Below are 26,134 nucleotides of genomic sequence, written 5' to 3'. Positions count from 1 at the left end.
ACCAAGTTTGCTTTCTTTTCGCGTTGTCAGGTTGGTTGACAAGTTTCGTGCAAGGATGTACTACCTGGACGCAGGGTACGTACGTACTCTGCGTCCGTACTATTTTTGTGTCATATCTAAGAAAAACTGCAATACTTTAATTGGGTTTTTGCACATTTTTGTGGATTTGGAATGCTTGTTTGTGGGTTCTTGAAGGGTTTTAGTAAAATCTTTGGGCTGGTTGAAATAAACGTCTTTGCATTTCGATCAATACTAGTTAAATTTTCGGATTTATTAGCATGCAAGTTTAAGCATTTATGTGTGCGACTTGAATTTCCAAGTGTCATGTAAACCCCAGTTTCCTATTGGGTTTACATGCAAATAATGAGTACAATTCAAATACGAAAATGCTTCAAATTTCATGTTTAAGTCGAATATTAAATTAATTGCACTCTAATAAATTTAAAGAAGTTTGTTTCAACACGCCCCAAAACCCTGGAAAAAATTAAGTTTTTATACAAAACACCCTGAGGTTTTCCGAACACTGCCTGTCCCCGACAACCCAATTCTTTACTTTCTCTCTTACTTTTACTCCTTTGTCACATGTTGGAATCGTAGCCAATCAAAGTTTAAAAAATAATATCACTTTTATCCATGTCTACGATTCATCTAAAAATACACTGCCCATAGAATACAAGTTTTTTTATCCGTCCATGCACATAACAAAATGCTATCTGCGAAACGTGGCTGGTCTGGTGCTGCATTATCTATAAACCGATGTTTTTAAATCCCTACTGACTTTTTATCCCTTGGTCACCAAAGTTTTTTTTATATAAACTATGAGCAGATTTCGACCCTAGAAAATCCATGATGGGCAAGATGAGAAACAGGATGTCAACTTATTTACTAGATCGAACTGGTGGCTCACTGACTGATGGATGACGACGTCAAAAGGCGAGAAATTCGGGTCGCGGGGTCACTTTCACTGTAAAAGTGAAAGTAAAATTCGTTCCTAAACTCGGTTCTGTTTTCTGTCTTGTCTTGTCTTTCTCCTTCCTTTGAAGGATTGAGAGGATGTTTGCCATCGTTTTATGTTTGTTTGATTTAGATCAAGCTGTTTTATTGTTGACTCAAGTATGTGATGTTGGTCGATGTGACTGAACTTGCAAGTTTTCCCCTTTGTCTATGTCTGCTCGAAGGATATGTCCGTCCGTACAGCACGAGGCACATCACATCACACCGATTTTGTTTCTCTTGTTTATGGCCAGTTTATGTTTTTTGGTGGGGAGAGTACGTGTTTTACTAGCTTTTCGATCACACCATGATCCCGTCGTAAAGATGGAGAAGAAGTAGGGACACTCAAAAGATAACACATCAGCGGAAAATAATAATAAAATTTGGGGCCTTCTTGGCATAACAAAAGAGACTAAATTGACATAAGTTAGAGCACAATTACAGATATTTTCGCAATTTCTTGAGTCCAGGTGTGCCGGATTTTTGCCATTTTTCGAAATAAAGTTGAAACTAAAATTGAATTTTGTTAGAATAGTGCAAAAAATCGAGGGTCGTAACATGGATGGGCGACAATATCGCTTTCTCTCTCTCAGAACTATGTACGAACGGATAAAATGGTTCGCTTTGTTCCAAGAAAACTTTCTCTCTTGGTCTTCGAAATGGATTTAAAATGGCTAAACTTTATTTTCTCAATATGGTCAGCGAGAGAGAGAGAGAGAGAGCAGCGTTGGTCTGGTCCGTCAGATGTGACACTTAGCCTCAAATTTTGCTCTCGGGTTTGGAGGAAACTCTGCCAGTGCGAAGGGAGCCATCGTAAGTTCACATTAAATTAAAAGGGCTGTCCGTTCCGAAAGGAGGGAAAGATGGAGTACTCTGATCTGTACGGAGAGGGTTCTGTTGTAAGGGAAAATATACAAGAAGTGACCACCACATGGCCAAACCAGCCAGCATAAGGTCCAACTTCACTTCAACTTTAGATTCCGCAAGTTTGACTTTGGTCGATCGCTTCTGACTTTTTCGTATTGGGTGAGGTACGCAGTGTTTCGTTGATGGCGGGTTTGCTACATTTATTTGGACTGCAAAGCGAGAAACGCGAGAAATGTGAGGTGCAAGAAACTGGGAGAAAGTTCGCAAAATATGCGCCATTCAGCCACGCGCCGTATGAAGTTTTTCGGCGGTGCGTAGTTTCTTGCGCTTTGCATTTCTTGCAGGTCAAAATACCCGCAAAAACACTTTAATGACTACTTCTGGCAATGCATAGTAAGAAAGAAACCCAAGAAATGCAAAGTGCCAGAAAGTGCAAGAAACTGGGGAAAAATGTAAGAAATATGCGCTATCTAGCCACGCGCTGTATGAACTGTCGCGGTCAGAAATAGTTTTCCTGCGCCTTGCATTTCTTGCGGGTCAAAATACCTGCAAGAAACCACTTGATTTCTTGCAAGCGATTACTTTCACCCGAAACACTGTAGCTAGTATTGTACTTGATGGGGTATCGTACCTCTGTATCTACAAATACACTATAACTTACACGCTATTCAAGTAAAGCGTAAGGTTGAATAGAAATCAAGTATGCATTGATAAGTGAAAAGGGATTGTAAATTCAATTATTTGAGGCTATTCCCGGAAGTAGATATGGATGGACAGGCCTCCCATTATTGGTTCAGGCAGCCAGCTTTCTCCCCTCTGAGAGAAAAGCGAGAAAGTCAAGAATCAAGACGAGAGAGAGGAGAGACGGATGTAAATGGAAAGAAGTTGGCTGGCTGCTGCCTGGCCTGGGGTCCGACTCGACTCTCGGCAGGTACTTATTGTTACAAGTTAGATTTAGATGGCAGAGAGAAAGGAAAGTGAAAGTAAAAGTGGTTTTGAAAAAAAGAGAGAAGAAAACATAAAGAATCCAAAAAGAGGGGTTTACATGTAAGTCATGACTTTAAGATGAGCAGAAAATCCGTTAAATGTACGTTCGTACGTACATACGAAACTTATAAATGAGACTTGAATAGTGGGCTCGATTACGTAATATTTTGCATGGTCAAGAAAGGCACTCACTTTACGGGTAAACCTTATACGGAATATTTTTTGTCTCATTTGGCAGCGGTGCGTCTTCTCAATTCACTTGATATTGGTTGGTCTGCTTCCATAACGGAACCCTGCTGTACGACAAAGTCCACCATCCATGCAGTGTTCGCGGAAGCGTGGGGACAATGTGCCCACGGTTGTTCGATGTTCCCAACATCCGCCCATGTTATATAAGCCCCTCTCTTCCCTATCCCACAATGTTAATGTTCCCCGATGTCCCCACGGCCTCCGCGGTCACTGAATCTATGTCGTAACTTTTCCTTGTTATGAAAGGAAAAGTAGAGAATAGCGGAGAAAAATATAAAATTGGCTCTCGACCGACGGAGGTAATTTCTTTGGCCCACGGCTACACTGTTACGTATTACTGGCTTTATTCGTTTTGTGGATTCCTGGTCAATAAGCCGGGTTATCTGCGTTTTATGAAATATTTATTTTGACCATGGCCAGAAAATAATTTTGAACTTTGGAGATGCTCAGGTCAGCCAAAAGGTTTATGGAGAGTGGAACAGATTCTTGGATCGTTAAGATGCTAAATGTACAGTGTTGAAAATCTGGTAGAGTCAGATATATACTGGTATTGATTTGGTAATAACTTTCTACCGGATTGGTAATAGCTTGTTTCTGAATGATAAACTTTTCATTACCACAATACTACTAAACAGTAATAGTCTTTATTACGATTGCCGGTAGAGACACACATACATATGTGCTCCGATCGGTAATGATTTAATACCAGTTTTCTAAGAGTGCGTACATGCACAATAGTGCGATGATTCAGAGTGCATTGGTCTCTAGATTTGTGTTCGGATAAACTTCCAACAAATGGATAATGTGCGATATCATCATTCCAAGATTAATATTGCTCAACTGCTGCATGCACTTAAAAAGTTTACCGACCTGATCATTATCAGTTTTAAACTAGTGAATAAGCAATAAGCTCGCACGCTCGTTTCTCTAACCCTTGGATGGCCCGGGATATCCATCTTGTGAAGAAAATCTGGCAAAAACTACAGTTTTGGTGGGCTGGCTGTCTGCAAAGTAAGCATCTCTGTAGCACAGCCGAATGTTGGCCTACTTTGACCAACTCAAAATAAATAGCAAAGTCGGCAATATCTTCAATCTTCGAACTTTGAATCTATTACTCAGCCCTGGCAGCCCGGGTGTAACGACTCTCGCTCATGTTAATAGACAGCAGGAGAAAGTGAAAGCCGTAGTAGTATAACGGTACGGATGGTATCATTCGTGGGTGGGTGGGTGGCGCAATGGAATTGTAACAACATTCGTACAGCTAAAAATAACTACACTGTTACACCCTTAGAAAACTGGTATTAAATCTTTACCGAAGTATATGTGACATGACTCTACCGGCACTGGTAATAACAGGCATTACGGTTTAGTAATGTTGTGGATAAGAAAAATTTTATTACTCAGAAACGAACTATTACCAATTCCGGTAAAAAGTTATTACCAAATCAATACCAGTACGGATTATATACCTGACTCTATCAGATTTTTAACAGTGTAGAAATCTGGTATAGTCACGCTCGGAATTAAAGTTGCTACCGCTGGGTATTAAAATTATATCGGTCCGATAAAAATTGCCACCTGTATTATAAAACTTTAATACCGAGCTATTATGTATTACACGGTATTACTTATCAATCCCACTTTAGTAGAGTCATACATATCAATACCGCTCGGTATTATTTTACTCCTGAATTTCTAAGAGTGCATAATTTTACGTACTTTCACTCTCAACCGGGGATGAAGAACATTTCGTCGTCGCAAATCTCAAAAAAACCTGTGAATAAAATCATTTTTAATGTCGATCACCATAATCCATGCAATTTCCATCTCATCCACAACTGCCTATTCAAACTTGCTAAAAAATACTACTCCCGACATTAACCGTGACACCGAAACGTTGACAAATCCAACTTTGTAGTGCCATGACTTTCACCACTTTCACTTTCTGTGTTAGTCCCCCCTCGAAAATGGATGCAATTTTGGTCTTTGCAGCAGCAGCAGAAGCCCCGAGTTGCTGCTCTCTGTGCTCAAGGCTCGTAAATCTTGCAAGTTTCTTTGAGACGCGTTCAGCATCCCATAAATCTAGGGAAATAGAAATCTGTAAATCATACTACTCCCTGTATTTCATTTCACCCGACCAGACCCAGTCCCAAGTCGTGTATAAAATAAAGTAACAACACATAACAAATAGGAAGTGGGGGTCGGGTGTTGATACGAACGTGTGAGTGAAAAGTCAACGCATCTCTCTCTCTCTCCGCCTTATTCAATTCAATAATAATAAAATTTTATTCAGTAAACACAAACAGTCGAGAGGAAGCTACGACAAGGGGGACGACGACGACGGTATAAAAAGTTGTGGCCCATTTTTTACTAACGCTTTACGTAGTTTTTCCCTGGATATGTATTATTGAAATATGTATGTATCTCTTGCAGTGTTTCGTTTATGGTTGGTTTGCTACATACGTTTCTTGCACTGCAAAGTAAGAAATGCGAGGTGCAAGAAACTGGGAGAAAGTGCAAGAAATATGCGCAATCTTACTATGCGCAATATGAAGACTAATGGCGGAAAGTAGTTTATTGCATTTCTTGCAGGTCAAAATACCAGCAAGAAACCACTTTCTTGGAAGTAGTTATGTACTTGTCAGTGTTTTGTTTCTGATGGGTTTGCTACATATATTTCTTGTACTTCATTGAAAGAAATGCAGGAAATGCGAGGTGCAAGAAACTGGGAGAAAGTGCAAGAAATAAGCGCCATCTAGCCACGCGCCGTATGAAGAATAGCGGCGGGTGTAGTTTCTTGCGCTTTGCATTTCTTACAGGTCAAAATAGCTGCAGGAACCTACTTTCTTCCCGCTATTTCTGGCACGTGGTTACGAAACACTGATCTCTTGGATCTCACTTTAGTATGCAAAATACGCACGAAGGTGAAGGTGGAAGTATGTACATACACACGAATGTTTGTGCACATACCGCGTGAGATTGATCCCGTATCAAATTGAATATTTACAGAATTGTCAATTAAACGAGATACATTTTTGTATGTATGGGACTCTGGAAATCTATCCGGAAATCAAATTTGTTATTTTGCAATATCCTCGAATATCTGTGCCGGATCCCATTTCGGATTTGGACATCTCACTTTATTTTATGAACGCAACGTGAACATGGAAATTGGGATGTTATCCTCTCTCCGGTTTCCTGTGTACTTTATCAAGATTTTGTACCACCATCAGATCGATTGTAGTACATACTGGATGCTGAATATTGAGTACACATGAATACTCACAAAGAATAATGATGATAAATATGGGAGAAAACAAATCGGGGAGATTTTCTCACAGATTTGGAAAAATATGTACCTACAAGTGAAATAACAAGCTTACAGTTTTATAAACATACGTTTCAAAAAATAGAAAATTTATTAGAGCGAATCATTGTAAGAAGTTTATGTAAGAAGCAGAGGGCGGCTATGTATTTATTCAACTTTGTGAATGGGTCTGTTCCCTAGCTCGAATAGATCACAAAAGTTTTAAAATATTTCCGCAAATTGTTACATGTTTCTACTAGAAATTTTCTAGGTTTTCCGACAAATATTTATAAATATTTCCGCTATTGTTTGAAAAATAAGTAAATCTTTTAGATATTTAAAAGTAGATATATATTTTGCAAATATTTCAACGATACTAAACGAAATTTTGCTTTGCTCAAAGTTTTATTTTTATTTTTTTCGTAAATATTTTGGCGTTTTTTTTTACTAAATATTGAATATATATCCGCCCTCTTATAAACACATGAGAATTATATTGGACAGTAAGGAATAAATGATCGCAGGTTTATTGAATTTCACCCCGCTCCCAATGTAATCAAGTGGGCACGTGATTTTCGCGCGAAAATATCCTGCGATCATTTATTCCATAACGAGCAATAGTCCCAAGCTTAAATATTTAGACAACATTATTTCAAATTTCAGCAAAAAAAGAGATGAAAAATCATTCTTTTTATTTTGCATCATGTAAAACCAGTCCATCAAACTGTGGGAAAACTCCTGACGAATCAAACATTTTACTTCTTGTGAAAAACTGCTTTCTCTTTCCACACATTTTCAACGAGAGCACTGATCCAGGGAGAGAGAGCAGATCTCTCCATAAACTTTATACTGCTCACCCTACATACTAAAAGGGTTTACTTGATTCCATTTCAAACCCATTTTCACTTTAAACTACAAACTTTCAAAGTGCTGATTTTGTATGTTTTTTATTGTCCGTGAAATTGTGAGTGTTCTGAGCGAGGGGTCCAGCAGCTACGTACACACACACGTGAGCTTTATATGGAAGGTGAACTATGTGCGTATAGTTCATACACGTGAGGCTGTGGAACACCTGGAAATGCGGGGTTGAAAAATGGGAACAAAATTCTAAAATGACATCATTTCGTGAAGCAAAGGATTCAATGGGTTGGAAAGAGATTGGTAATTTGATTTGATGACCAAAATTCTTTCGTTTTGCCGACTTGAATGAAATGACATGAATCAATATTGAGACGGTGTGGGTGTACCGTTTTCTTGGAAATGAAATTTTTTAAACCACCGACGACCCACCCGGTCGATCCTGAACCTGCACTATTTTTCAGTGGGATTATCTCAGCGCGTACGTGGGCGAATTGTGTAATAATGTGGACTATGATAAGATAAGGCATTATTTTTGGGTGAGATTTAGGAAAATCTTACAATGGAGGATGTCCAGCGTATGCCCTTCGATTTTGACCAAACTAGTGCTCAGATTTGACGAAGATGCTTGCAGTAAATAGAGTAAATGTTATCTAACATTGCCAAATTTGACTTTACTGCGCGTTTTCTCCTCTTCGGATGCAAATATCTCTGCCAAACCTGCCAATTGGCAGATCGTGCCTTTTGCAAGTTTCATATTAATTAAATTTGTGACCGATTGACACTAATTTGGTCAAAAGTAGGAAGCATCCGCTGGGAGACTTCTGTTTTCAGTTGCAACTTATCTCACCATGAGTTAAGGTTATGTAAAAAGAGTTATTCAATGAAAACTATAAACCTATTAGAGCAAATGTATTTCATAGCAATGTTTAGCACTTAATGCATTCATTTATGTAACACAAACTAGACCCATATAGCAGCCAGCGAAGTTAAAGATAAAGTAGGATGCTGTTGGGTCATCCTTCGTCAAGGGCCATACCACGTTGAATGCACCAGTTCTCGTCCGATCACTGAAGTTAAGCAACGTCGGGCCCGGTTAGTACTTGGATGGGTGACCGCTTGGGAATCCCGGGTGCCCTTGGCGTCTCTTTTTTTGCATCAAAAAACTATATAAAACACATACATTCTATCTTGGCTTCGTTAATGGTCTATTTTTTGCACATTTTACACAGATGCGCGAACACTTCCAGATAAGATTTATTATTTTATTTCAAGATAGACGAATTACTTACAAAAAGAATTGCATGCACCATTATATCGATCTATTTAATATTACGCTTCGATGCAATTAACGACAAGAACTGACCAGCACAAACACCATACCATACGAATACAAAAACAATTCTCACAAAATAAAACGATAGTAGAAAATACTAAAATTGTTTATTGATCGTGTCAAATTGTTCAATAAAACATTTTATTGGGCAATTATAATTTTCACGATTACTATCGTCCTCGAATTGTGGATAGGTTAACCCACACTCCGTTAACCTTCATACGTATAGACCGGAATATGTGTCCCAGTGGCCGCGGAAGCTGAGGGGACATTAGCATTGTAGGATAGGGGAGGGAGGGGTTCATATAACATGGGCAGATGATGGGGACATTGCCCCTCTGTCCCCCCGTTTCCGCGGCCACTGGTGTCTCTCTATATATAAATACTGCATTATTCGAATTCCTTCAAAGTCAGTTTGTTTATGTATGTGTGCCTGTATTTATGTCGTTGTTCATATATCATCCCCGCAACTTTATTTCCATTCCAAGGATATTAGAGCGAATTTAATGGGCGTAAGCACCACGTTGGGAAGTTGCCATTAGTTGAGGACAGGAGCTCAAATGAAGTCGGTGGTGAAAGTGGGGAAGCCTCAAGATATTATTTGGCCGGGTTGCTTTAATAAACATTTTAATTTCCCACTGGAAGATCATAAATGGAAGTAATGGAGAGAAATGTCGTAAAGAAGGCAACGACAACAGACTGCGAAACTGTCGCAGCCTCCTCTTCGCTCACTTTCACTTGTCGAGACCGCATTACTACCTCGCTTAATGGGATGTCGTCGTCCTTATGTAGCAAAAAGTTCGGCAAGGTCGGGGAGAAGGAGACTGAATTTGAATTTGTAGCAAAATATTTATAGGCGAGCTACAACAGATGTAAGAACTTGACTTTCTATTCTACTTTCTCCAGATGAATTCAATTTTGATAAAACACTTTTTCTACTTGTTACAATAATAAAGCTTGTAAGTTTAAGTTTCACAACTACGAAAAAAGCAAATAAACACTCGGATCGTAAACCATAAAAAAAAGTAACGATCTTTCCAGACACGATTTTATGTTGAGTGTACTTTCACTTTTGTCAAATCAATAAGTTCGATTTGCTATGAAGTATTTAGATTGGGCAAGTTAGGCAAAATCTTTAAAATTACTAAAAAAATAATTAATTAGCTATACTCAATTCAATTCAATTCAACCTTTATTCGAGTGTTAATGGATATCAGTTTACAAAAAAAAACTGGTTTGAAAACCATGACACTAACAACCTGTAAACTAAATAATGATGATTATGTAGTGAAATGCAGTAATCATTTTTGTAAGTTTAAATATGCAGATGCAAATTTCATAGATTACACGAAAAATGAACATTAAAAATAAGTTTATGTACATATTTCTTGGATATTTTACATTGATTGTACATTGATTTACAAATTATCCCATAATGCTCCTGAAGAAGTTTAGAGTAGACGAAAGCTAATGTGGTTTTAAAAAAAATCAAGTTATTATCCTCATAATATTGCTAAAAGGATGGTCGACTACAATTGTAGTACAAGATGAAAAAATACTGCATGAAATCATTACTGATGTTTCAATAGGAGAAATAAATTAGTGGTAACTTTTTTGGGAACTCACCTTCCAGAAAAAAAGTTTAATAAAATTTAGAAACTGAATATTTTGATAGGATCGTTAACAAATTTATTTAAGTTAATAAACGCAACGTATGCTACAAAAAATTAGTAGACAATGCTGGTTAAATTTGAATAAGTTGATTTAATTATAGGCATTTTTAATGGTGCGAAAAATGCGATATGAAATCCTATATATCAATTTTTTTAAATAAAGGAGCAGGCAAAATCTGAATATGTGGTAAACACAATTATTTCGCAAATAAATGTAGCAAATGTGTATGCTGACTTTAGTTTGTGTATGTAAAGGCACAGACGCAACTGACTACCAGCACTTTCTCCCAAACAACGTACATTCCATCTGGAAGATGAAAAGAGAAAGTCTTTCCCAAAACGGAATCCTCTGCTTTCACATGAATCACACAGAATTCGCGTCGCGTCTCTATTATCAGTTGTAGTCTGACACAGTCTCGTGTCATGAAAGTAATATTGTCACCTTAAAATTTTGATTAGAATAAATCGCTACACCAATTAACTCACCATAATAACAATGCACGCTTAAAAATGTGAGACAAATGAATAATTCTCTTATACTATAACTTTCCACTGAAAGGTTTGAACTTTTAGATCGACTTAAGTCGGATAATTTGTACTTGCATAATCCAGTTAATTTTGGTCATAAAGCTTAAAATTAAACTTAAATCGTTGCAATAAATTCAGTTACAATTTGAAATCCAAAGCATTATATATGACGAAAAGTATTGTACGTCACCACATCTGTGTAAAATGTGCAAAAAATAGACCATTAAAGAAGCCAAGGATAAAATGTATGTTTTATATAGTTTTTTGATGCAAAAAAAGTGTACGCCAAGGGCACCCGGGATTCCCAAGCGGTCACCCATCCAAGTACTAACCGGGCCCGACGTTGCTTAACTTCAGTGATCGGACGAGAACTGGTGCATTCAACGTGGTATGGCCCTTGACGAGATATGAGTGAACAGCATCCTCCTTTATCTCATCTCCCTAATTCAGTATACAGTATTGCACTAAAATTTCTGCTGGAACTGTTGCATCTGTTCCAAGTTATCCGCAATTGCACTAATGTAATGGTTAAACTCCGTTTTACGCTATTTGAGTTCACCACATTAGTCGAATGAGCCGAATTATTTTATTCTTTGACACCAGTTATTTTTGTTTTGGCGTTTAAATTATTCAGTTTCGTCTCATTTTTTTATGATTTTTCGTGAAACTGAGTTTAACGTGAACATCATACGAATTTGAATAACTTAAAGGTCCAAATAAAAATAAAGTAGTGTGAAGTAATAAAATGATGCGACTAATGTAATCGCGGATAATCGAGGATAACTCTTAACAAATACAACAGCAAAAGGTATAAATTTCTCATAATGCATTATAATTACGTGTTCAACACGTAGGTAAAACTCAAAATTCGCATTAAAACCTTACCTATAAACAATGAGGAAACTCCCAATTTTCATTCAGTGACATTTCTAACCACGATGTCTCACCTTTCTCATTGTTCACTGTCCCTTAGACATTTTTAATAATCAATTTTATTCCGTCAAAACCTCCACCAATTTCTACAGAACACTGAATGTTTTATAAATTGGGTCTCGGAATTCGGAAGTTTCTTACCTTTTCATTCCTTGACACGGAACCAAACAGCTGAAAGAAAGTTCTTGTTTGTTGGTCATGAATATTGGATTGGATTGGTGGTCTGCTGTTGTTAGTTGATGGGATCGAGGTGACAATGTCGGGAAGGGACTCCTTTTCTTGTGACAGGTTTTTTGGGGGGTTTCGTGTATGCATACTGACACTTGGAGGAGGATCAATAATTCATTTGCTATCTTGTCCTGGTCTCCTTAATCCGGATCGGATGCTCTCTTTCAACTTGTGTTGAGAAGGATTGATTTCTATCAAATTGACATTTGAACTGTAAATCAGTGCTGACATTTGCTACTTTAACGCACGAATTATAAGGTGGGTATAAAATTATGATGTATGAGTAGAGTTTCGTTTCTTTCTGGTTTGTTACACAGTTCTTGCGGTGTAAAGCAAGAAACGCAAGAAATGTGAGGTGCAAGAAACTGGGAGAAAGTGCAAGAAATATGCGCCATCTAGCCACGCACCGTATGAAGAATAGCGGCGGGCGTAGTTTCTATCGCCTTGCATTTCTTGTAGGTCAAAATACCTGTAAGAAATCACTTTCTTGCCTTTATTTCTTGCAAGTGTTTACTTTCACCCGAAACACTGCATGGAATCTGGAACAGTCCAATTTTTGGCATTCATCACGTTGATTGCTTTTATGGTTGTGTTCCTTACCGTGTTTGGTTAATGATGAGCTATAAATTATAATCCAAGTTTTTAAACTTTTTTAATCTGCCGAGAACCCCAAGACGAAGATAGATGCTTCGGTAAACTTTAGCCTTGCAGCATGGACTTTGTTAATATAGTGCCCACAGAAAATATGTATTACACATTCAATGCAACGATGTTTAAGCTACAAAAAATCATCTGAAAGAAAGGCTCATCTCATCTGCATGGTAAAAGATGTTAAAACTTTTGATGTGCGTGATTTAGGAGACGTTGGGAAATCACTTTCGCCCAAAAGGAATATCTTCACGGGTAAAACTAGTCAAGGTTTGGTACAAAACTAGTTCTATGTAGAATTTGAAATTGCATTTCAAAAAGGTAGCCTTAGTGCAATGAAAGTGGCGCATTTGCAAATTCAATTTTGCCCTGTTGAAGAAAAATTTGCACAAGTTTTGCATGGATATTCGGTCCAAGTTTTATTTTACCTTTTTATGAAGCAGTCTTTCGATACTGTGTGTGAATAGAGCAGTGTTTCACGTGAAAGAAGTAACCACGTGCAAGAAATAGTGGGGAGAAAGTGGTTTTTAGCATGTATTTTACCTGCAAGAAATTCAATGTGCATATTTCATGCACTTTCTCCAAGTTTCTTGCACCTCACATTTCATGCATTTTTTTCGTGTCAGTACAAGAAATGCAGCAAACCCGCAATAAACGAAACACTGGAATAGAATCTATACGAATATTTATTTAGTGCAAGGGCAAATTATGCATGCACCATTTTTTTAATTTAGAAAATATCTATCTTTCCCAGAATTTATTCAATGTTTCAGCTTCCAATAAAAGATCTTACGTAAGAAAAAGGCCTCAATTAAAGTATGACATACCTCACAAAGAGACAACCTGTAAGGAATGAATTTCAAATTTTAACGAGATTCTATCCTGCCTGGATTCAGTCAGCTACGATCCGATAAATCCACCCAAGTTTATGCAGTTTAGGCTCATTATGTCGCCAAATCATATTTCCGTGTCCCCATTTTCAATAGAGTTTCATTCAATACGTACGTACGTAATAGTACCTCAGCATGTCATCTTTTCATGAGAGTTTCGAGATGCCAGACTTTCCCCGCCGCCGCATAATTGAAGTGTATCTCAAAATCAGCATAGCAAAGTGAGGAGAAAGTAAAATGACAGGAGGAATGTTTATACGCTACTTTATTATAGCACAGGGGAACATATGCCATGCAAATTAAGTGTAATCTCTCCCTCCCTTCGACTTTTACTTGGCTTTCTTCTTTCTCCTGCCTTAGAGAAAAAGAGGCACGAATAAGAAACCAAAACCCAATTCGTCCACCGCAGCGACGGGCGACTTGATTTTGGAGTGAATATTACGAAGGATTTTGCAATTTTGATTGAGAATGTTGCATAAGAAGAGGATAGTCCTCCGTATTATGTAACGCAATTTTGTGCAGATGCGAAAATGAAGACTCGTCACTTTCTCCAAGTCTTTTTTGGTGATATGGGATTTATCCCAAGGTATTTCCGCTTTTAATAAGAAATATTACGTAAAGGTGTGGTCGGTCGGGTGGTTAAATAAGTATAAAAATTGTGACAACGGACAAATTTTGTCTTTTGGTAAATTGTTAAATAACTCTGCAACTTAGTTTGAAACTTTATTTAACTTTTTTCCGATATTGGAATTACATTTCCGCCCTTTCTTCCTGGCAAGGCAACCCGCCGGCCAAACCAATATCAACCATCAACCTTTCCCTGACAATGGAGGGAGACAGGAAGATGGGGAATGCAGGGAGGGCAGATATTGTTTTCCCAAGTCTTTCTTTACTTGTCTTGACAGTTTGCTGTATCAGTTTGAAGGCTGACACCTTGACGGTTGACTTTTTCGAAAATTCAAGCAAGATTAGGGATCTAATCGATAGTTGGGAAAACTTTTTGATTTGGGATGCATAGACTTGACAATGCTAAAAGAGGTTGTACTACAAAGCCAAACAATAATAATACCTACTTCAGCAAGTTGCAACTGATTATTTAAAACTTATTCGATTAAGCAACGCGTATTATGACGGGTAACATTGTCTCATGGAATAGAATTCAAGTAGGTACTTGTCTACCTACAGTTTTTTATAGGTGAGAAGAATTTTGAGAAAGTGATACATCTTGATGGAAATGTTGCACTGAAAAAGGATGAAATGTTGGACAGAATCTCATTGCATGTATTTGTGTAAATAAAAGTAGATAAAAGTTTGAATAATTTAGAACAATTGTATTTAATTTTAAGCATCTTTAATTTTAATTCAATGAATCAAACGTACTAAATTTTGCAGTAACACCAGTTTTATGTACATACATACGATTGCATTCTGCTCGTCTACGTGGATGTATGTTTGTACATATATTGGTTGAAAATGCTAACAAGTTCAATTTAAGTAAAAATATTTTGCAAAGAAATTAAATAACGTAGTATAAATATTTAAGTGTTGTTTGTGAATTTATTCAGTGATTCAATGCAACCTATCCAACATAAGAAACTTAAAAATTAAGAATATTATTCGGCTTTCATCAAATGTTGCTAGATTATGTTGAAATATTTATGTAGATAATTGTAAAAACGAGCTTAAATACCTATTCACTATGCGCATACATCAAAAAAGAAAAATAATCCAAAATATATACATCACAAAATTCCTCAACTTCTAATAATAATGGAGGTCCAGCGTATGCTATTCGATTTTGACTAAATTAGTACAAATCGAGTACAAATTTAATTAATATGAAAGTTGCAAAAGACACAGTCTCCTAATTTTCAGATTTGACAGAGGCATTTGCAAAGAGGAGAAGACTCGTCTTAAAGTTGACAAATTTTGCACTTTCCAAAATCACTGCGTGCTTTCTCCTCTCTAGATGCAAATAGCATTGTCAATTAGTGTATTTTGGCAATTTCATAATAATTATAATTGTGCTTGATTGGCACTAATTTAGTCAAAATCTGAACGCATACACTATGAGACCCCCATTATAAGTAGGCTACTGACATACTTACATATTTCTAAATCTGATATTCCAAATATCTACTTGGGAACAAAGTGGGAAAACTCTGAGGAAGTGGATATAATAATTTTCAAACTTTGTGGACTTGTAACTCCGCCTTGCCGGCAGTTATTGCCATTTCATAGAATAAAATATTGAATACGGACCTTCCCCAGCTTTTATTCTCTCATTTTATGTGGTCCACTTGTCTCTCGCCTTCTTCTCCTGTCATCTCGAGTGCTAACTCTAAAACCTTACACTTGTGAGAATAAAAAAGCGAGTATGCGGAATGATGATGATTTTGATGGGCAGCTTGGACCAAGTCCGGAACACGCTGCTATTTGTATTATCTGCAGTGTCAGCAGCTCATCACCAGGCACTGATGGCTGTAACAATGCTTTCACTGATCTTCTCCACTGACAATGGAGGTCTCGGAGCGTATGCTCACAGATTTTTGCCAAATTAGTATCAATCGATCACGAATTTAATTAATGTGAAATTTGCGAAAGACGCGATCTCCCAATAAGCACGCTTGGCAGAGATATTTGCATCTGAAGAGGAGAAAACACGCAGTAAATTTGGAAAGGGTAAAATTTGTCAACTTTAAGGCGCATTTTCTCCTCTTCGGATGCAAAAATATCTCTGCCAAACACACCATTGAGAGATCGTGTCTTTTGCAAATTTCGTATTAATTAAATTAGCGATATCTTGATACTAATTTGCTCAAAATCCGTGAGCATACGCTGGAAGACCCCCATTGTAAGCTGCACTGATGGACGGAATGAGGGCAGATGCGTTAAGCGTATGTATGTATCCATGTTTCACGAACTTGTCGGCAATCCCACATCCTACGAATTGACAACCCTTTTACTACATCTTTAAGACCGTGACGTTTGAGGTGTACTTCCGAAAAGATAAATCTTTCTTTTCCTCTCTGTCCAGCTACATAGTTTTAACGGTAATTTCTTCAAATTCCATCCTGCTTTCTCCGTAAGCAAGTTTTTTCTTCCGCTAATCCTGACTGAGGAGTGTCGTCACCAACTTGGAAATGCATGCCTAAATCATTTCCTGTACCCGTACATACGACTTTGTTGACTGCTACTACGCCCCGCGTTCCGTCGGAAGGAGGACTTTACTGTAAAAATAAAACTGGCAGTATTATCTGCTCGGTTCATTTATTTTTGCCCAGTGCTACGTAGTTTGCTTGGTCCCCATTCTGCTCAAGTGTTCCATTCTGCGATGAGCGGATGAGGAAAGTTGGACGCTTTATGGGGGGAAATACCACTTCATCAGCAATATCTCCTTTATCGATTCCATTCACAAACTGCTGCTGAAACAGTTGCGACCAACGACTGTCAAGTGGTCGGAGGGAGCTTATCTCGACAAAAGAACACTATTTACAAAGGAATGGGATATGTTTAATAATGACTCGTGCTGATTTCTTTGACTTTTTGATACATAGAATTAAATGATAAATAAAATGAGAGAATTAATGGGACCGAGGACGCAAGTTAGTTATCAAGGAGTAAGTTTTCGTGAGAACTTTGGAAATGTGAGTACACTGTTAAAAATGTGGTAGAGTCAGATATATACGCTGTTCTGGTATTGATTTGGTGATAACTTTCTACCATGGTAGTAGTTTGTTTCTGAGTGGTAAGTTTTTCATTTCCACAACATGACTAAATGGTAATGCCCCTTATTACTGTGCCCGTAGAGTCATATATGTGCTCTGGTCAGTAATGATTTACTACCAGTTTTTTAAGAGTGTACATAATGATTAAGTAATGATTTAATACCACTTTTCTAAGGGTGTATTTTCAACTCTGCGTTAACTTTAGACTGGGTCTCGACTCACTGCTGGTGAAAGTTGTCCATGCATTTATCCAAATTACCCCATAAATCTTTCTTCTCATTCCCATTACGATTTTAATATCAACCCAACTAAACTAACCAAACAGGACCAAGCCTTATCAAAATATATCGTCTAAAGAGAGGAGATATCGAAAATGAAACCAAACCAAGTAGGTCGCTTTCTCTCTCTCAAGTGGAGAAATCAGTGGGGAGAAATGAACACACGCGGCAGTACGTTGTCATTATTACATCTACAAAATCATTAGTTTTCCCTTAGTAAATAAGCAAATGAAAGCAAAACCAACGAGAACACGGATGTAATCAATGGGGAATTTGGTAGAGGAGCAAAGGAAAAGTAGGCAATTTCTGAGCTTGGCACAAACAACACAGCCAAACCCAAACCAAACCACCGGCAGAAGTGTAATTTACAATGTTCCCAGTTTTAAATTGGCTTCATCTTCCGGTATGAAATTGTGGCGTAAACAGTTTCATGGTATGAACGAAAGTCATCATCCTTTCAATTCGGAACTTGATCTATATATCTATGTATTCAAAATTCTTTCTTTTTCTGTGGGTTTTAACTCTTTGTACAAATGTTTACAAACGGTTCGTTCCCAATTGAGAAGAATTCCGCAATAATGGATTACTCTCCGTTACCCACAGCACAACCTTGTTTGTTTGGTTATCTGTTCAAAAAGAAAATCAATATTAGGTGTACGGCCAAAAATGAGCCCGGGATTGTAACGGTATTGAGGCTTCGTTACTTCCTGGTTCGTTATTGGGTGTTATTCAGTGTGTTGTTTCTTGCAGGTTTGCTAGATTTCCTGCACAAGGAAGCAAGAAACGCAAAAAATGCAAGGTGCAAGAAAATCAATGTGCAAGAAACGCAAAAAATGCAAGGTGCAAGAAATACAAGGTACAAGAGAGGCAAAAAATGCAAAATGCAAGATGCAAGAAACGCAAAAATGCAAAATGCTAGAAATGCAAGGTGCAAGAAACGCAAGAAATGCAGGCAATGCAAGGTGCAAGAAATGCTCAGTTACTTCTCCATTCGTAGTGTTACACAGTAAATAATAAGAAATAAAATTCAATCGATTAGATAGTGCTCCGTATACAGCATTATCTAAATATCGTCAAAAATAACGACCCTCTAATGAATATATTGCATGTCAAAGCCACCCTCTAACCTAATGAACAATTCATTTCATACCGTGTCATGATAATTTCCAAATCTTGTCTACTGCAATTGCTGCACTTTGGTTAATAATGATGCCTGCGTGCCAGTAACTACTTACTCGCGCTATTTTTCGCCATATCGAGGATCAAATAATGACGAAGGAAATGCAACAAGAAAGATCGAGTTTGAAATACGAGGAGGTTTAATGACTTATAAAGATTGGGGGAGCAAAGTAATAAAGTAAAAGGGAAAGTGAGTGAGTAAAGAGCTGTGTAAATTGTATTTACTGCTCCACAATGCACTGATTCAAACGCGGTCGTGCTAATTCTTTGGTAACGATGATGAATTAGGCGCAATAAAATGAAGGTGACATTCGCAAATTAATTAGTTTTTGGTCCTGTGTGATACGTGAAACAGGTCGGTCGGTGAAAGCATTTTGTAAACTCACCACTCCAACTTCTATGCACATATGTACATGCGTTCTTTGAGAGAATTTGCTTCGGTGAGTCGTGGCTGGCTCTTTATTTTAATTCCGAAAACCCTTTGATGTATATTCCACTATATATTATTATGTCTCTTTATCGTCAGTCTTGATGGTGGTGAGGTGGATGTGTGCAGTATTTCTAATTTTGGACAATGTCTAGTCCAAAAGTGGCCAAAATGACGAAAATCGTTCTAAACTGGAAAATGGGACAGAATTTTACAAGTTCTTTATTAACCTTTTTTGCAAATCTATGCACAGATATGTGATTTCCCATTAATTTTGAGCATTTTGGTGTGTGTGTAATACCACGAAATTTGGAAGAACTTTTGTTCTAATATGTTTTCTTATGAGAAATTTCTAAACCAAGCCTTATTACACACCAAAATGCTCAAAATTAATGAGAGATTACACACACGTCAACGGATTATCGAAAGACTCAGAAGTTGTAGCATTTTGCCAGATTTTTAACACTTTTTGGATATTCGCGACGTTCAAAATTCAATGTCTAAAACCAGTTTTGAACTGTTATTTTGTACAGTGTGATTAAAACCAGAGCGAAACCCTGGACGCGTCCCTACGTATGAATGAGGTAGACCCTGCTGCATGCACCTCTCATATGTATGCATGAGAATGTAAAAAATGTATGCGGATATAAGTTCATGCATCACTTTCACTCGTGCCTCCATCCATTATTCTGCCACGTCGTCGTCCTCGTCGTCGCGACGAAACAAGCTAATTTAATGAGAAAACGAAATAATTGATTGATCCATCTCCTCCTCACCGGGTGCAAAATGGAGGACAGTAAAAAATAGGGGAGAATGTGAAGCAAGATAAATTTCAAATCTAAAGCGACACCCGAAATTCCCTCCCGTGTGACAGATTATGAATAACAAATAACAAATGATCTCTCCCTTTAGGAGGAAGAAAGCGGGACACGGAGCTGCCTACCACCGACACACAAAATCTTAAACGAGGAGACGGATGCCTAGTAGCAAATCAACAAATGTGAAAAAGTGAGAGTGAGCCATTCGTCGTCGTTTCTTTGAATTCGGAATTTTTGGTCGCAGAATCCCACAAAAGTCGTGACATGAATGGGCACATGGAGAAAAATGAGGAAAATGTGAATGTGATTGAGACGTGAATGAAAACAAACTGTCGCAAGATATGTATGCACGGGGAAAAGTGAGCCACATAAAAAAAGAGAGATGTATCTATGTCGGGCGTATCTTGTAATAATAAGCAACCACCAATTTGCACCGGTCCTTGCACTCTTTTGGGAGCAAAGTTTAGCTAAAATTGTGCCCAAGCAGGAGCGTTTACCACACTCTTAGAAAGCTGGGATTAAATCATTACTGACCGGAGCATATAGATATTTTACTTTACCGGCACTGCTAATAGTGGGCATTACCGTTTAGTAATCTTGTGGTAATGAAAAATTTACCACTCAGAAGCAAACTACTACCAATCGGGTAAGAAGTTATTACCAAACCAATACTAGTACGGACTATCTTAGAAAACTGGTATTAAATCATTACTGATTATATATGACTCTACCAGCAATGGTAATAACGGACATTAGTAATGTGATAATGCATGACAAATTACCACTCAGAAACAAACTACTACCAATCCTGTAGGAGATTAGTACCAAATCCATACCAGTACGGAATACATATGTAACCCTACCGGATTTTTAACAGTGCACGACATTCCCAGACCGTGGGAAATTTTGGATTCGACGGACGATCAAAATATTCAATATAAACAGGAATCCCCGTATCCAACCCGCAGCTCCAGCCAGGATCTCGTCAACATCTTTTCTTTGCCCGAGTTTTTCCTCACTTTGGTTGGACTGGCCAAAAGGCTTGTCTGTCTGCTGTAGCACTAATATTGCTGGCTGGGTGGGTGAGGAGCATTAGTGAAAGTGAGGTTGGCCGTGCTCTCCCATAATCCACGGTTGACGGATGAAAAATTGCCTTTCACATTGTTACCCGGTACAAACGAGGAGAGAAGGGAATTTGTTTCATTTTCTGTCTCAGCCTTCCTTGCAAACCTTTGCGAAAAGAATTTCCCAGTCTCGGTGTCGTCCTCCTCCTCGGATGCACTGTAACTTATTAAACTCTACGACGAAATATCAATATTTTAAGCGAATAGCGAGAAAAAAATAAGATGTGCTGGAAAAAAGTGATTTTACATATAAGGAAATTCCAGATGATCCGCTTTCACAATTGAAATATTTTACTTTTGGTCCGACAAGACGAGAAGGATTATTTTGCCAATCCAGGTTTGGAAAAGTGAGAGAAAGTACACTCTTAGAAATCTGGGATTAAAATGATACCAAGCGGTATGAATATATGGCTCTCCCAAAGTGGTATTGATGAGTATAATAATACGGTGTATGTAGTAACAGCTCGGTACTAAAGTTTTACCATATACAGGTAGGTATCAAATTTTTATGGACCCTTGTAATTTTTATACCAAGCGGGTAGCAACTTTAATACCCAGAAACCAATACCGGCGTGACTATTGCTATACCAGATTTCTAAAACAATTTAATTTTTGGTACGAAATTCTTGTCCGTTTTAAGAATTCGAAGTAAAATTGTAAAATATTTTACTTTTTATTAAAAACAACTTTACCAATTTTTTGATCTGATGTTTCACACTTTGAAATCCAGTATTAAAATAATACCAAGCCGTATTCATGTATAACTCCACCAAAGTGGTACTGATAAGTAATACCCTGCAGTAATCGGTTGGTATTAAAGTTTTACCACATCGCTAGAAAATTTTCAGGGATCGGTATAATTTCAATATCTATCGGGTAGCACCTTTAATACCTATGAATCAATCCCAGATTTCTAACAGTGTAAAAAGTGATGACGAGATATAGGAGGGAGTCAAGTGGACCCAAATTCACTAACTTCTGGTTACACGTACGTGCATACATACACCTTCTCGCCCAGACGGAGAAAAGAGAAAGTAGTAGGCGAGCCAGAAGTTTAAGTTGGAAAGGATGAACAATTTTTTGAAGACAACTTGACTAAGCTCGGTTTAGGTTTAGGTGAGGGAGTGAGTGAGGTAAGGACTGAGGAGGACTGCTCTGGGACTTGAGGAGAGGATTGAATATTGAAAGGACTCTGAGTCCATTTATTTTTTCTCTCCATCGTCACTCACTCACTCGAAAAAAGAAAGATTTACATGGATTACGCCTGCTCAAAAATTCACCATGGGACCAAAAAGTGGACGACTATTCTTTAATTCGCACAGAAAGAGGGGAGATGATTTAAAGTTTTCTTCAACCAGCACCACTTTTCGAGCACCGTCATCAATGCGGTCCAATCCAAAATTGACTGGTGAATTGGGACATAAACTTTGGAGAAAATGTGGTTTATTTAAGTTTTTAAGTAGTGAGAAATCACACACCTTGCGATGAAAATACTGTTTAAGAATACGCCTCTTACTCACATCCACCCACTCGTTTCCAGTCTGGGAATTACAATAATCTAGTTTTCAAGTATGTCTTTAAGGTGGAATTGTATGCGGGTTTTGAATTTGAAGTTTTGTGTCTCAACTTTCCCTTCTTGTGTGTATGTATTCAAATAGAGATTTTGAAACGTGTTCATCTCCGTGGTTTTTACAAAAACGAAGATTTTATTGCATCTAACAATCGAGAATTTTAGATTTAACAAGTTAGGAGATTGGAATTTGTTAATTCTTGATTTTTTTGGAAATTGGAAAAAATAGAACTTTAATCTCCTAACTTTGCAAACCTAAAAATTCTCGATTTTTGGATGCAATAAAATCTTCGTTTTGTAAATAAATCCACGGAGATGAGCAGGTTTCATTTGGAGGGAAAGTTGAGACAAAAATTCAAATCCAAAACCTTCATACAACAGCACCTTAACGCTTACATTTTGCGCACTTGTACATCTATAAAGTGTTACACAACCAAAATTACAGCCATAGTTCTTGACACCGGAATAGTTTATGCAATCATAAAAACGCCCACTAATGGGTTCAAAAGGCGTAATGGAATTCCGGCCGTAATTAAATCTTGTATAGTTACGACTCAATAAAGGAATTATCTCGAATGCATTTTTCTTAATAGCTTATCCAATTATGTATACGCCGGCCGATGACGAATCCAACTTTTCCAGTGGAAAAAGCAATTTCAAAAAAATTAGTACTCTCACTTCAGTTGATGACGTATATATAATATCAAAATCATGATAACCTTAATTGCTGAGGCAGTTGTGCCAGCCAGCCGCCTATAAAACAATGATTCTTAACGGGCTTATGGGTAGCATTATATTTTCCGTCGAAAGAGTTGAGTTGAGAGCTTTACGACATATTTTTTTTCCACAGGAATAAAAACATGAAAGACTTTGTGCTGGTAAATTTCCGAATTTATGCAATAAGATCAGAAAAAGTGTTCACGATTTAAAATAGAATTTGAAGTGGGTGGTAAATATTGATCAGGTTTTTTTTTCTTTGAATAGATATTTGCCATACTTTTGTGCTTTGTGGGAGGATGTCTTTGTGGCCCATTAAATTCGGAGGATAGCAATCTTCCCGTGCAGAGGAGACCTAGAATTCTCGGGTGGGGGTGGGGTGGTTGGCACTATCCGTACTATTACAGCGGTGAGCAGAGTTTATCTAATAGATTCGATGGAATATGGTGCATAAATATTTACATAAATGGGTATCTTATACAGGTTACTACGATGGGACATTTCCCTATTATGGTGAGAATTGCATAGAACATACAATTAAAGTAGACTCGATGACTCATGGTCAAATTCAGCATTTGTCTTTGTAATCATATTTCTGCTCTGGGAATTTATTTTTAAAATTCTGGACGACAAACTTGAAGACCAAGTTGTTACCAATTTTTTTTAAATATACACTCCAGATTTTGAGGTTTTGAAAGAGGAGATCTCAAATTTAGGAAGTCTTCGAAAAAATTGAAATTCGCCGAAATTGGCTTAAAAACTCACCACCATTCTATCAATCGACCTACTTATCAATCAACTTACCATAAATTTGTTGTCCAGAAATATTTCGGCGCTGGGAATTTACAAATATTTTAATTTTAAAATAAATTCCCCAGCGCCGAGAAATTATTAAAAATGTGCTGATTTTGGAGATGACTTATCGAGTCCCACGTTACCGTTAAGGTTGAAATGGCTTGATTTCTCACTAAATCATTTTTACTTATTAAGGTCACTACTGGAATTTGGGGTGATTTTGGCATCCCTAACTCACAAACCAAATAAGTATACTTTCCCCTCATGAATTAAATTTTGTTACAGAAAATAAAAAATCTCATTCCGGTTAATTAATCTGCAAATGACTAAATGAGCGACTGTTCTAAAATATAGGCCAAGTCGTTCCAACTTTTATGCCCTTTGGGTTCTGATGGTGGGGCACTTTCGCATTTCTCGAAATCAAATCACTATTTCCTTCTTCACAATGTTTGCTGCCCAACTTTTTATTAAATACTTACATTGTATTCAATGGACCACCAATCCCAAGGAGCAAGAGGACCGTGTGACTGGCCATTATTTTAGGAAAAGTTGAATCTCAAATGTTTACTGGGGGAAACTGGGGGTAATTTTATTCAATGCAAATGGCCTGCAGTAGACCTAACTCTAATCCCTCGAGAGACGAGTCAATGGTTATTCGACAACGAGCATAACTTCACTTTCTCTAGAAGAAACGACTCTTTCTTCACTTTGTTGTGAGGGTGAGGGCAACCACGAAAACTCGCGAAAACTTGGGAAGCAGATTAGTTGTGCTAACAAAAGTTGCGAATATTTAATTTTGCCAATATTGAATATTATTTGCAGGAAAGATGTGTCTCATTATTTTGCAAATATTTAGCACATTTTCACCAGCACGAGACACATGTTTCATCCCGGGAGTAAATTGCACATTGTTCAGCGAAAAATATAAGTTGATAGCGGTCCTGAGTACGCGTGATATCGCAAAAATCTTCCTCTTCTTTTTCCATGACGGGTTCTGATTCCTCAATTCTCCATTGATTTTGGGCACGAAGGTTGTTTTCTCTTTGGGGGAAAAATAAAAATAAACCGGACTATCGCTTGTATACATGAACGAATGAATAAAAGATGATGGAAAGTTGCATGGTCATAATTTAATTATCTTCTTGCTGCATTGTTCATCCGGTGGGAAAAAGGAATGTCTCGCAAAGAGAAAATATGGGACGGGAAAGTATGGATCGTACCAACATGTTAAAATTTTATAGAACAGCAAAATAAAATTCTTCAGTTGCAAAAGTGTCTAAAAATAAGTAGAGCAGTGTTCATTTTATGAAATTAGCAGTGTTTCATTCCTTGCGGGTTTGCAGAGTATGTACATTTCTTGCAGTGCAATGCAAGAAACTGGGAGAAAGTGCAAGAAATGTGCGCCACCTTGCCACAAACATCATGAAATATAGCGAAGTAATTTCTCGTGCCTTGCATTTCTTGCAGGTCACACTATCCGCAAGAAACCACTTTCTCCCCCTTATTTCTTGCACGTGGTTACTTATTGCACCCGACACCCTGAAAAATAGAATGCAACCAGGCTGTACCCTTGCTTGACGTGTATTGCATTTATTAGAAAATCTTATTGTGTTGAAAATCCGAGGAAATTGCATTGTTTGGCCAACTTCTGTCCGAAATGGTGTAACTTGTTTGGAAATCATTGGCTTTTCTGGTTTTATTGTATATCTCATTTGCAATCACGCTTTCTTTGTCTCTCGCCCAGCCTGACAGCCGCCATGTTTACGAAGAAGGATGAAGATAAAGGTGTTTGATAGAGGACGGCTAAAAGTTGCAGAAGAAGGAGAAGAGGAAATTATCACATTAGAATCACACTGGGAAATGTTTTTTTGGTGATGGTGCATACGTATACGGAATACGTACGTGCAGTAGTAGCCTAAGGAGGAATACGCACGACCTTTGCAATCCCAGATTTTGATGTCTTGGTCATAAAATTTTAAAAGATGAGAAAAAATTTAAATT

General features: G+C 37.6%; 1 long non-coding RNA gene and 2 other non-coding genes across 3 annotated transcripts; 2 read left to right on the top strand and 1 right to left on the bottom strand.

The window, feature by feature from the left end:
- Window positions 1-8,286: 8,286 nt before the first annotated feature.
- Window positions 8,287-8,405, top strand: LOC118437867. The gene has a single exon (XR_004836433.1). It is a non-coding gene; the product is annotated as a 5S ribosomal RNA (ribosomal RNA).
- Window positions 8,406-11,081: 2,676 nt separating this feature from the next.
- On the bottom strand, window positions 11,082-11,200 carry LOC118437866. The gene has a single exon (XR_004836432.1). It is a non-coding gene; the product is annotated as a 5S ribosomal RNA (ribosomal RNA).
- A 12,193-nt stretch (window positions 11,201-23,393) lies between these two features.
- On the top strand, window positions 23,394-24,442 carry LOC110856635. Its single transcript, XR_002548592.2, has 4 exons — window positions 23,394-23,499; window positions 23,606-23,747; window positions 23,822-23,851; window positions 24,329-24,442. It is a non-coding gene; the product is annotated as an uncharacterized LOC110856635 (long non-coding RNA).
- The last annotated feature ends 1,692 nt before the right edge of the window (window positions 24,443-26,134 follow it).

The sequence above is a fragment of the Folsomia candida genome, unplaced genomic scaffold, assembly GCF_002217175.1.
Source record: "Folsomia candida strain VU population unplaced genomic scaffold, ASM221717v1 Fcan01_Sc016, whole genome shotgun sequence".
NCBI classification, from domain to species: domain Eukaryota; kingdom Metazoa; phylum Arthropoda; class Collembola; order Entomobryomorpha; family Isotomidae; genus Folsomia; species Folsomia candida.
Note: the sequence above shows the minus strand (reverse complement) of the source record. Positions and strands in the feature narration are given on the sequence as shown.